Source organism: Panthera tigris, chromosome D1, assembly GCF_018350195.1.
Source record: "Panthera tigris isolate Pti1 chromosome D1, P.tigris_Pti1_mat1.1, whole genome shotgun sequence".
In the NCBI taxonomy this organism is placed as follows: domain Eukaryota; kingdom Metazoa; phylum Chordata; class Mammalia; order Carnivora; family Felidae; genus Panthera; species Panthera tigris.
The window spans coordinates 58,294,624-58,308,547 of NC_056669.1; the positions used below are offsets into that span (position 1 = coordinate 58,294,624).

At 37.1% G+C, this 13,924-nt stretch overlaps 1 protein-coding gene across 4 annotated transcripts in view; it reads left to right on the top strand.

Annotated features, from left to right (window-relative positions):
- Positions 1–13,924, top strand: part of FCHSD2 (FCH and double SH3 domains 2) — a 296,241-nt gene that overhangs the window by 133,248 nt on the left and 149,069 nt on the right. The gene's annotated exons all lie outside the window — the stretch shown is intronic.

A 13,924-nucleotide genomic window follows, 5' to 3' on the forward strand; every position in this document is an offset into this window, starting at 1 on the left:
AACAACCTTTTCTGTAATTAAAGAGACTACCTATGTGTTCATCATTGAGGAAGATAGGTACATTATTCATTCAGTTGTATAAGGCCAAAATCCAAAGGTTCATCTAATTATTGTCTTCTTTGTTATTTTCCATTCTGGACCATTACCATTCCTGTCAGTTTTCTCTGCTAAATATCTTTGTAGTTAATCTGGTTCTGTCTTTGGTGCCTCTACCACAGTTCATAATATCATCACCTTTGATGAAGTTTTGGGGTGATGGTGGGGTTCGTGGTATCCAGAGCCGATGGCCAAGAAAGAATTCTTGAAGACATCTTTGGTGCAAAAAGGTGATTTTATTAAAGCATGGGGACAGGACCCATGGGCAGGAAATGCTGCACTGGGGTTATGGCTGGTAACTCATTATATACCCTGAGGTTGGGAGCAGGTCAGGGATAGAGTAAGTCTCTAAGGTACTTTGGGAGCAAGGTTTCCAGGACCCTGAGGGGCTAGCTGTAGCTAGGGAAACACCATTTGTCACCATTTAATAAAACCTCAGTCATGAGACCCTTCAGATGCATATCAGGGGGCTATAAACTTGGAACATGATTGCCAGCATATATCCTGGAGCAGTTGAGACAAAGGAAGTAGACTTACAGGATCCTTGAGGTTGGGACAATGTTAAGCCAAGGTTCTCTTTTGCCCCTAGCAAAGTGTCCTCATCCAGGCAGCTGAACTCCTAGAGGGGGAGGTCATTCTGCAGGTTTTAAGGACTTGTCAATGGACTGTAGGCAGAAAGGGGATTTAATTTTCATTTGCCTTAGTTTCCCATATTACCGTGGCAAGCACTTAAACCCCTTTCCTTTGTTCTTGGGTAGCCAGGAGTATCCGAGGTATATCACGCATATTCACACATATTCCACTTTGGGGTTGGGGGGGTGGGTGCCAGCCTGTATTTTGCCCTCAGCTTGCCCCATGCTCCCCCATCATCTTTACTGGAATACTGTAGTAGTCTGAGTTGCATTGGATCTAAAGAGTCTCTTGTTGGATTGTGTTTTTATTCTGTTCTGCTAGTTTCTGTCTTTTGATTGGAGAGTTTAATCCATTTACGTTTTAAGTAATTACTGATGAGTAAGTACTTACTTTTGTGGTTACATTTAACCCTTTAAAGTTACAACACTCTTGGTGCACCTGGGTGGCTCAGTTAAGCTGCCACCTTGATCTCAGCTCAGGTCATGAGCTCATGGTTCATGAGATCAAGCCCCACATTGGTCTCCACATTTGACAGCAGGGAGCCTGCTTGGGATTCTCTATAGCCCTCTCTGTTCCCCCACCCTATATGTGTGCTCTCTCTCTCTCAAAATAAATAAACTTTGTTTTCTTTCTTTCTTTCTTTCTTTTCTTTTTTTTTTTTTTTTTTTTTTTTTTAGCTATTCTTATAGCTATGTAGTGGTATCATGTTTTTTTTTTTTTAATTTTTTTTTTACGTCTATTTATTGAGAGACCAAGAGAGACAGAGCATGAGCAGGGGAGGGGCAGAAAGAGGAGGAGACACAGAATCTAAAGCAGGCTCCAAGCTGTCAGCACAGAGCCTGATGCAGGGCTCGGACTCACAAACCACGAGATCGTGACCAGAGCCGAAGTTGGGCGCTTAACTGACTGAGCCACCTAGGCGCCCCTGTGGTATCATGTAGTTTTAATCTGTATTTCCACAATGATAAGAGATATTCAGCATTTTTCAAATACTTTTTTACCATCCTTATATCTTCCTGATAAAGTGTCTGTTCAGAGCATTTGCTTATTTTAAAACTTGAGTTGGTTTTTTTCTCACTGTTGAGGTTTTAGTGTTCTTTATACATTCTGGATACAAGTCATTTATCAGATACGTGATTTGCAGAATTTTTTTTTTTTTAATTCTCTTAACAGTGTCTTTTCCCAAAGAAAAGAGTTTAAAGAGTTCTGATAGGGGTGCCTAGGTGGTTCAGTTGGTTGAGCATCCAACTGTTGATTTCAGCTCGGGTCGTGATCCCAGGGTCACTGGATTGAGCCCCATATCAGGCTCCATGCTGAGCTTGTGGCCATGCTGAGCATGGAGCCTGCTTGAGTTTCTCTCTCTCTCTCTCTCTCTCTCTCTCTCTCTCTCTCTCTCTCTGCCCCTCACCCCCTCTCCCCTGCTTGGGCATGAGTGCGTTCTCTCTCAAATAAAATTAAAAAAAAGTGTTCTGATTAACTCCAGTTTATCATTTTTTCTTTGATGTATCTTGCTTTTGGTGTTGTATGTTAACTCTTTGCCAAAGGTCAAAGAGATTGTCTTTGTGTTCCACATATTTTCTAGTTTTGTGCTTTACATTTAGATCTATGAAGCATTTTGAGTTAATTTTTTTTTAATTGGGAGGTATGTGCTACTCTTCATTTCTTTGCACATGGTCATCTATTTGTTCAGCACCACTCATAGATGCAGACCATTCTTCCTCCATCTAATTTTCTTTGTACCTTTGGGAAAAATTAGCTTATTTTATTTTTTTGGATCTATTTTGGGCTCTGTTCTGTTCCATTGATCTGTGCGTCCATTCTTTTGCCAGTAGCACACTGTCTTTATTACAGTAACATTATACTATACTAGCCTTGAATGCAGGTGATATGAGTCTTCTGACTTTGTTCTCATTTTTCAGAATTGTTTTGGTGACTCTAGTACCTTTACCTTTCCATATACATACATACATACATACATACATACATACATACATACATACATTTATTTATTTATTTTTAAGTAGGCTTCATGCCTAGCATGGACTCTAGTACCTTTACCTTTTCATATACATTTATTTATTTGTTTGTTTGTTTGTTTGTTTGTTTGTTTATTTTTAAGTAGGCTTAATGCCCAGCATGGAGCCCAACACAGGGCTTGAACTCATGACCCTGAGATCAAGACCTGAGCTGATATCAAGAGTTGGATTCTTAACCAACTGAGCCCCCCAGGTGCCCCTCCATATACATTGAAAAAAAGTTTTTAAACGTGTATTTGCTTTTGAGAAAGAGAAAAAGAGAGACAGACAGACAGACATGGAGTTTGAGTGGCAGAGGGACAGAGAGAGAGGGAGACACAGAATCCCAAGTGGGGTCCAGACTCTGAGTTGTCAGCACCGAGCCCCATGCAGGGCTCTAACTGAAGAACCTTGATCATGACCTGAGCCAAAGTCAGATGCTTAGCTGACTGAGTCACCTAAATGCCCTTCCATACATTTTAAAGTCAGGCTGTTCAAGGGTGCCTGGGAGGCTCAGGCGGTTAAGCACCTAACTCTTGACTTCAGGTCAGGTCGTGATCTTAGAGTTTGTGAGTTCAGGCCTGCATGGGGCTCTGCGCTAACTGTGCAGAGCCTGCTTGGGATTCGCTCTCTCTCTCTCTCTCTCTCTCTCTTTCTCTGAAGATAAATAAATAAATAAAATGTCACACTGACCCCACTTACAACAATGGACAGATCATCTAATCAGAAAATCAACAAGGAAACAATGGCTTTGAATGACACACTAGACCAGATGGACTTAACAGATGTATTCAGAACATTTCATCCCAAAGCAGTGGAATATATATTCTTCTCCAGTGCACGTGGAATGTTCTCCAGAATAGACCACATACTGGGACACAAATCAGTGCTCAACAAGTACAAAAAGATTAAGATCATACCATGCATATTTTCAGACCACAATGCTATGAAACTTGAAATCAACTACAGGAAGAAATTTGGAAAGGTAACATACTTGGAGACTAAAGAACATCCTACTAAAGAATGAATGGGATAACCAGGAAGTTAAAGAGAGAATTAAAAAGGACATGGAAGCCTGGGAATGCGGTGTAGTCACTCTGGAAAACAGTATGGAGGGTCCTCAAAAAACTAAAAATAGAACTACCCTATGACCCAGCAATTGTACTACTAGGTATTTATCCATGGGATACAGGTGTGCTGTTTCAAAACGACACATGCACCCCCATGTTTATAGCAGCACTATCAACAATAGTCAAAGTATGGAAAGAGCCCAAATGTCCATCAATAGATGAATGGATAGAGAAAATGTGGTATATATATACAATGGAGTATTACTCGGCGGTCAAAAAGAATGAAATCTGGCCATTTGCAACTACGTGGATGGAACTGGAGGGTATTATGCTAAGTGAAATTAGTCAGAGAAAGACAAAAATCATATGACTTCACTCATATGAGGACTTTAAGAGACAAAACAGATGAACATAAGGGAAGGGAAACAAAAATAATATAAAAACAGGGAAGGGGACAAAACAGAAGAGACTCATAAATATGGAGAACAAACTGAGGGTTACTGGAGGGGTTGTGGGAGGGGGGAAGGGCTAAATGGGTAAGGGGCATTAAGGAATCTACTCCTGAAATCATTGTTTCACTATATGCTAACTAATTTGGATATAAATTTTAAAAAATAAAAGAAAAAGAAATTTAGAAGAAAAAATAGCTAAGAAAAATGTTAATATATATAATATACTATATATATATATATATATATATAACATTATATATATTTATATGTATATATAAAACTTTTCTCCTTCTGATTATTGTTGACAGTAATTTGGTTATACTGTTTAACAACCTTAATGAACTTTAAATACTTTAACTGTTAAAATAATAAACATATGTTTCATGCAAAAAAAAAAAAAAAAAGGACATGGAAGCCAATGAAAATGGTAACACCACAGTCCAAAACCTCTGAGATACAGCAAAGGCGGTCATAAGAGGAATGTATATAGCAATCCAGGCCTTCTTAAAGAAGGAAGAAACATCTCAGATACAAAACTAACCCTATACCTTAAAGAGCTGGAAAAAGAACAGCAAATAAAACCCCAAACCAGCAGAACACAGGAAATAATAAAGACTAGAGCAGAAATCAATGCTATCGAAACCAAAAAAAAACCCAGTAGAATAGATCAATGAAACCAGAAGCTGGTTCTTTGCACGAATTAACAAGCCAGTTTGATCAAATAGAAAAAGGAAAGGACCCAAATCAAATAAAATCAAGAATGAAAGAGGAAAGGTCACAACCAACATGGCAGAAATATAAACAATAATAAGAGAATATTATGAGCAATTATATGCCGATAAAATGGGCAATCTGGAAGAAATGGACAAATTCCTAGAAACATATACACTACCAAAACTGAAACAGGAAGAAATAGAAAATTTGAACAGACCCATAACTGGTAAAGAAATCAAATTAGTAATCAAAAATCTCCTAAAAAACAAGAGTCCAGGACCAGTTGGCTTTCCAGAAGAGTTCTACCAAACATTTAAAGAAGAGTTAACACCTATTCTCTTGAAGCTGTTCCAAAAAATAGAAATGGAAGGAAAACTTCCAGACTCTTCCTATGAAGCCAGCATTACCTTGATTCCAAAACCAAAGACCCCACTAGAAAGGAAGACTATAGACCAACTTCCCTGATGAACATGGATGCAAAAATCCTCAACAAGATACTAGCCAACTGGATCCAACAATACATTAAAAAAAAAATATTCACCACGACCACGTGGGATTTATACCTGTGATGCAGGGCTGGTTCAATATCTGCAAAACAATCAGTGTGATTCATCACATCAATAAAGAAAGGACAAGAACCACATGATCTTCTCAATAGATGCAGAGAAAGCATTTGGCAAAATGCAGCATCCCTTCCTGATAAAAACCCTCAAGAAAGTAGGGTTAAGGATCATACCTCAAGATCATAAAAGCCATATATGAAAGACCCAACGCTAGTATCATCCTCAGTGGGGAAAAACGGAGAGCTTTCCCCTTAAGGTCAGGAGCAAGACAGGATGTCCACTCTCACCACTGTTACTCAACATAGTATTGGAAATCTTAGCCTCAGCAATCAGATGACACAAAGAAATAAAAGGCATCCAAATCGGCCAGGAGAAGGTCAAACTTGCACTCTTTGCAGATGACATGATACTCTATATGGAAAACCCAAAAGATTCTACCAAAAAAACTGCTAGAACTGATTCATGAATTCAGCAAAGTTGCAGGATATAAAATCAATGCACAGAAATTGGTTGCATTCCTATACACCAACAACAAAGCAACAGAAAGAGAAATCAAGGACTCGATCCCATTTACAATTGCACCTAAACCCATAAAATACGTAGAAAAAATTTAACCAAAGAGGTGAAAAATCTGTACACTGAAAACTATATAGAAAGCTTATGAAAGAAATTGAAGAAGACACACAAATAAAGGAAAAATATTCCATGCTCCGGAATAGGTAGAACAAACATTGTTAAAATGTCAGTACTACCCAAAGCAATCTACATATTCAATGCAATGCCTATCAAAATAACACCAGCATTCTTCACAGAGCAAGAACAAACTATCCTAACATTTGTATGGAACCAGAAAAGACCCTGAATAGCCAAAGAAATCTTGAAAAAGCAAACCAAAGCTGGAGACACCACAATCCCAGACTTCAAGCTGTATTACAAAGCTATAATCATCAAGACACTCAGGTCAGTGGAACAGAATAGAGAACCCAGAAATGGACCCACAAACATATGGCCAACTGATTTTTGACAAAGCAGGAAAGAATATCCAATGGAAAAAAGACAGTGTCTTCAGCAAGTGGTGCTGGGAAAACTGGACAGCGACATGCAGAAAAATTAACCTGGACCACTGTCTTACACCACACACAAAAATAAACTCAAGATGGATGGAAGACCCAAATGTAAGACAGGAAGCCATCAAAATCCTCAAGGACCTCTTTGATCTTGGCTGTGGCAACTTCTCACTCAACACCTCTCCAGAGTCAAAGGAAACAAAAGCAAAAATGAACTGTTTGGACTTCATCAAAATAAAAAGCTTCCGCACAGCGAAGGAAACAATCAGCAAAACTAAAAGGCAACTGATAGAATGGGAAAGGATATTTGCAAATGACATATCAGATAAAGGGTTAGTATCCAAAATCTATAAAGAACTTCTCAAACTCAACACCCAAAAAACAAATAATCCAGTGAAGAAATGGCAAAAGACATGAATAGACACTTCTCCAAAGAAGACATCCAGATGGCCAACCGACGCATGAAAAACGCTCAACATCACTCATCATCAGGGAAATGAAAATCTAAACCACAATGAGATACCACCTCACACCTGTCAGAATGGCTAACATTAACAATTCAGGCAACAACAGATGTTGGCAAGGATGCAGAGACAAAGGATCTCTTTTGCATTGCTGGTGGGAATGCAAACTGCTGCAGCCACTCTGGAAAACAGTATGGAGGTTCCTCAACAAATTAAAAATAGAACTACCCTATAACCCAGCAATTGCACTACTAGGTATTTATCCAAGGGATACAGGAGTGCTGTTTCGAAGGGGCACATGCACCCCAATGTTTATAAGCAGCACTAGCAGCAATAGCCAAAGTACGGAAAGAGCCCAAATGTCCATCGATGGCTGAATGGATAAAGAAGATGTGGTGTGTATATATATATACAATGGAGTATTACTCAGCAATCAAAAAGAGTGAAATCTTGCCATTTGCAACTGCGTGGTTGGAACTGGAGGGTATTATGCTAAGCAAAATTAGAGAAAGACAAATATCATATGACTTCACTCATGAGAACTTTAAGACACAGAACAGATGAACACAAGGGAAGAAAAGCAAAAACAATATAAAAACAGGGAGGGGTGCAAAACATAGGAGGCTCTTAAACCCTGGAGAACAGAGGGTTACTGGAGGGTTGTGGGAGGAGGGAAGGGCTAAATGTGTAAGGGGCATTAAGGAATCTACCCCTGAAATCATTGTTGCGCTATATGCTAACTAACTTGGATGTAAATTAAAAATATAAAAATAGATAAATAAATAATAAATAAAGTTAAGCTGTTCATATCCTCAAAAAAGCTTTCTGGAATTTTCATTTGGATTTCACATGTATAGATCATATTGGGAGCAGTTGACATCTTATTAGTATGAAGTCTTCCAATCCATTAACATTGGATATCTGTCCATTAATTTAGATCTTTGATTTCTTTCATCAGTATTTTGGAATTTTCTGCATAAAGTTCCTGCACATATTTTGTTAGATTTATACTTAAGTACTTCATATTTTACTCAAGGCTATCATACATTTTTTTCTAATTTCAAACTTTATTTGTTCATTACAGTATGTAGGAAAACAGTCCAGTTTTCTTTGTCATCCTTGTATCTTGCAGCCTTGATAAACTCAATTATTGGTTCCAGAGGTCTTTTATTTTGTTTTGTAGGTTCTTTAGAGTTTTCTACATACACAGTCACATCATCTGTAAATAAAAATAGTTTTATTTCTTCCTTTCCAATCTGTGTGCCTTTTCTTTTTCTTGTTGTAGTAGGTGGCACTATGAGTATAGTGTTGAAAAGGACTGGTGAGAGAGGGCATCCTTGCCTTCTTCCCATTCTTAAGGGGGAAAACATTTGCTCTCCATTAGAAGTATTTTAGCTATAGGTTTGTCATATACACCCTTATTAGGTTAAGGAAAGATCCCTCTGCTTCTCATCTTGACAGTGTTTACTCATGAATGAATGTTAAATTTCATCTATTTTTTAATTATTTGGTTCTCAAATCATATAGGATAGGTCATTTAAAAATGTCTTTAGATCTTGTCTTATGTAATCAATTAAAATAAAATTAGTCTTTATTTTTGATAAAAGGAAAAGGCTAAAATATGTATTTAATGTTAATATATAACATGAGATTATACTGATTAATTTTTTTTAACCCTAACTACAGTTGAAAACAGAAAACAGTGAAAAATATTTCAAAACTTTCCTTAAGGGCAGGGGTGAAGTTCTCCATTACTATTAAAGTAATTTAAAGAATAGTAAAGGGGGCCTGGGTGGCTCAGTTGGTTAAGCATCAGACTCTTGATATCAGCTTAGGTCGTGATCTTGTCATGAGATTGAGCCCCGCTTCAGCAGGAGCCTGCTTGGGATTCTTTCCTTCTGTATCTTTGCTCCTCCCCCCTCCATAAATAAAATTTTAAAAAAGAATAGTAAAGACAATTATTATTTATATCAGTTTTAGAACCATGCAACTCATACAGTTGACTTGTTAATTTTTAACATAATCTTGGGAATTTCACAATAAAAAGGTATAGTATATATACAACATGGTGTCCTATAATTCTGAAGAGCCATTTGATGGCAAACCCTTAGTAAAATTTAAATATGAGTTTCTCTGTATGTTAAGGGGCTGAAATGGGTACAGAATAACCTGTGTGAGTGCCATGGAGCCCACTCTTGCTCAGCTTGCTGTGGTAAATGGGCAAAAGGTTAAGCCATCAGTTCATTTCCCAGTATCTACTAAACAGTGGCTTTCTTTGTGTTGCCTCACTTGTTAGAGCAATATAGCAAGTGTTATTGAGAGGTAAAACAAAGCGAGTCTTACATCAGACACTGATAGCTTTTAAAAATTTGGAATGAGATGTTTTTGGATGTTCCAAGGAGTATATTGATAGCACATTTTTATGGAAACCAGTGCTACAGAGTAAACAGTATTGGAAATCAAATCAACATTATCCATCAGTGATGCTCAGGAAAATAGAAGTAAATAATATGTGTTTAGTGCACCAGTTTTAGAGAATAACGTTGTGGCCTAGGGAAGTGATATAAAAAAACAAAACAAAACACTTTTTAGAAAATTGCCAGCCATAGATTTATTTTTCTTAGCCACTTAATTAAAGTAGACTTTATTTTGTCTATATACAGACCTTTCATTCATACAATGTAGCTTTAAGCATAACATATAAAAGGGAAACCAGTTAATTTAAGTATAGCATGCTTTCACAGGCATCAAATGTTATTTAAGACCTTTCCTATAATGGCCATGGAGTATTTCTTGAGCATCCATACAGATTAGATCTTGAACAGCTGCATGGAGCACACAGAAATCATGATTCCTGCCTCTGTGAACTAACTTGAATAAAGTCTTTCATCTAAAGATCTCACTGTTTATCTATTTCATGAATCCCTCATCTCCTCTCTGAAGGGCTCATTCAGTTTAATACAGTTCAACTTTGTGGTTCAGAGCTCTAGAAATTGCTAATGTAACTTACAATGCACAAAAAAAAAGTAATTTCAGAAATTTTTTCTCTATATGTTCACTAACTAGAATTTAAGTAAAGATTTGAAAAATAAAAAAAGAAATTTTTAAAGAATTAGATAAAATCAACTCTAAAGCAATGTGTGTGGTTTTTTTTTTTTTTTTTTTGGTGAAGATTTAGAATGAGAAATAGGGATTCTAACTCAAACCTAACTAGTTATGTGATCGTAAGTAAATTATATATCCTTTTAGGTGTCCAATTTCTCTGTGATGGGCATTGAGGAGGGCACCTGTTGGGATAAGCATTGGGTGTTTTATGGAAACCAATTTGACAATAAATTTCATATTAAAAAAATAATACAAATAAAAAATATAAATAAATAAATAAATAAATAATCCAAATAAAAATAACAAATAAAATAAAAATAACTCTGCCAAACAGAGTTAAGAGAAATATATGTGTAGAAATGCTTGTCATATTCATTTGTTTTATATAAATTTTGAGTGCTGTCATTCTGCCTTAGTCCTACTCATAATCTGAGGCTCAGACATCCCATGTTCTGTATGAAATGTTCTGCAACCACTTTGCAATAAACTGGATAAGTCAACTATCATGTCATTTAGATGTAATTCATTAAGAAAATATCAGATGAAGAGTGCCTGGGTGGCTCAGTCAGTTGAGCATCCAACTCTTGGTTTTGGCTCAGGTCATGATCTTGTGTTTTGTGGCATGACAGTGTAAAGCCTGCTTGGGATTCTCTCTCTCTTTCTCTCTGTCCCTCCCCCATTCTAACATGTGCGTTCTCTCTAATTAAAACAAAACTAAACTAAACACTAAAAAAAAGAAAAAAATTTTTAAATAAAAATAAAAAAATTAGACAATCTTTTCTTCACCTTGGAACTTATATATTGCCACTTAATTTGGTAGTGACCACGTGTTGCCTCCCATTTTATATTGCATATTTCTTATTCCTGTGCACATATTATGAGTTCTTTTAATTCAGGGATTTTTATTTATTTGAACCTTCACAAAAATTAATGTGTACTGCCTTCTAAGTATGGAACAAATTTGTTACTTTTTTTTATTGCCTTAGAATATCCTCACATGTTTTCTTCCAATAATGGAAATGGTCAAAAATTAACTGTAATTTTACAAAGGAATTTATTTATTATATTAAAACCACCTGGTAACAATCTTAGAAATCTGGTATGCCCTCCCCCCCCCCCCCCCCCCCCCCCGCTGAAGAAAAATTGAGGAACCAGAGAAATTTTGATTCAGACGTTTCTAAGTCCGAATGGCAAAAACACAAAAGGAGTTTGGCTCTTGTACATTCGATATAGAATAATGTAGGTGGCATTTATTCATGCAATTAGTGAAAGTTATTGGCATCAACTAAATGCTAGCCTTGTTGCTATAGCCTGGAGACATAGTGATTAAAAAAAAAAAAAAAAAAAGACAAGATCCCTACCTGAAGAAGTTTATAGTTGGTAAAGAGAGTAAAATTTATGTAAACCAGACAGTATCATAATGAGGATTATAAATAAGTGATACGGTATGAGAGAGAGTAACTGGGTGGAGGGTAAGCTACTTTGTATACAGTGATTAGAAAAAGCCTCTTAAAGACACAAAGACTTGAAGGATAAGGAAATGCCTAGATTGTGGTCTCTAAATCTGGTTTCTCCCAGAAAGGAGTCAGAATTCCTTAGAAAACTAGCTTACTGCAGATCTAGAATAGAACCTGTAAAAGAAAACAAAGGAACTATCAAAGTCTGTTGAGGTCATGATGTGGGACCCAACTGGGAGGAACTCCTTACTGACTACAGTTGTAACAATTAGAGCATCAAAAGAATAGTGACTGCAATAAATTGAAATACATCCATTATTCAAAATATATGAGTTCATAATGTTTCTTTAAAAATTCATTGTTCACCTTTAGGCAAAACTGGACAAATCAAATATTTATCTTCCCTTTCTTTTAAGAACTGTACCTCAGGATAACCAAATAGTTCAAGAAGGGTAGCTCTTTAAAAAAGAATTCCAGCTAGGGGTGCCTGGGTGGCTCAGTTGGTTGAGAGTCTGACTTCGGCTCAGGTCATGATCTTGCAGCTGATGAGCTCAAGCCCCATGTCGGGCTCTGTGCTGACAACTCAGAGCCTGTAGCCTGCTTCCAATTCTATGTCTCCCTCTCTCTGCCCCTCCCCTGCTCGTGCTCTGTCCCTCTCTCTTAACAAAATAAAATAAAACGTTAAAAAAAAAAAAAGAATTCCAGCTAATAAATGCAGAAAGAATGATAAACTATTCAGTTTTTTTTTTATTTTTTTTAACGTTTATTTATTTTTGAGACAGAGAGATACAGAGCATGAACGGGGGAGGGTCAGAGAGAGGGAGACACAGAATCGGAAACAGGCTCCAGGCTCCGAGCTGTCAGCACAGAGCCCGACGCGGGGCTCGAACTCACAGACCGCGAGATCGTGACCTGAGCCGAAGTCGGCCGCTCAACCGACTGAGCCACCCAGGCGCCCCGTAAACTATTCAGTTTTAATGAAATGAAATTAAATACCTAGACAGTAAAATTTTTCGTATTTTCCTATATATAATTTTGAGTATTTTGTGTTAGGAAATTTAAAAATCAGCTTAAAGGCACGGTGGTGAGAGTTCAGCAGGTAGGAATAAGAGTGATAGGAAGTTATTTCGTAGAAATAGGAGTATGAAGAAGGTGCAGAGGTGAAAAATTACTGTACATATTCAAGGAACATTTAATGATTGAGATCCCCAAGTACAAGGTATGTAAATGGAAGTATTGTGGCTATGCCGTTGTATGTGAGTTCTCAGAATACATAGTACCTTGTAATAGTGAAACCAAACTATTGCCAATTTCAGGAGGAACTTGAGATTCCAAGGAACTTCTTTACAGTTCCTGCTACCCTTTGGGCTCATTGAAATAATGATAAATAGAAGCATTCAACAATGGATTTAATCAAGCCAAATTGATTTGGCAGTAGACCTTAGTAGAAAGGTGCCATGTATACAGTGCAGCATTGATTTTATTTGGGCAGCCTCTGCTTAATGTAGGCAGTCTGTTAATTAATGTGATTGTTCTTCATTTCAGCATTTTATTTATTCTATTTGAAGTTGCATGGAGAGAAGAGTGTCCTAAAGTTTATGATTTCTAATCCATTACATTAACACTATTAGGGGACCACATATGATCCCATCTAAAAGTAAGATATTCTGTGTTCAGAGTGAGTAGTTTAACCTTGCCAGTAAAAGTGTTCTCTGGGGTACCTGGGTGGCTCTGTCAGTTAAGCATCTGACTTTGTCTCAGGTCATGATCTCATGGTTCATGAGTTCAAGCCCCACATTAGTCTCGCTGCTGTCAGTGTAGAGCATGCTTTGGATCTTCTGTCCCACCCCTCCTCCCCCCCAGCCACTCTGTGCTCTTTTCTCTCTCTCTCTCAAAAATAAACAAACATTAAAAAAATAAAATAGTCTTCTCTGTTCAAATCCTGATACCACTGTATCTATTGTAGATAAATATTCTGTTTTATCCACATTCATGTTGTATGGATAACAACATGTGGGTATATTTCTTTGTAAAACTAATTTCTATATTTGAAGTAATTTGTGCCATGGTATTATTTAAAAAGAAAAACCTTAAAATCTGTCTTGAATCAAAATGACTAATATGGAATAACACCAAGCTTTGTTCATTTCTTTTACAAGTGAATGCGTATCTGTCTGTTCCCAACTGAAAGTAATGGTGCCTTTCATGATCTGGGAGAGTTTGGGTTTAGAAATGCAGGGCGATGCCACCGCAGAGGAATGGTGGGAAATTGAGATGTCAAGCTGTGT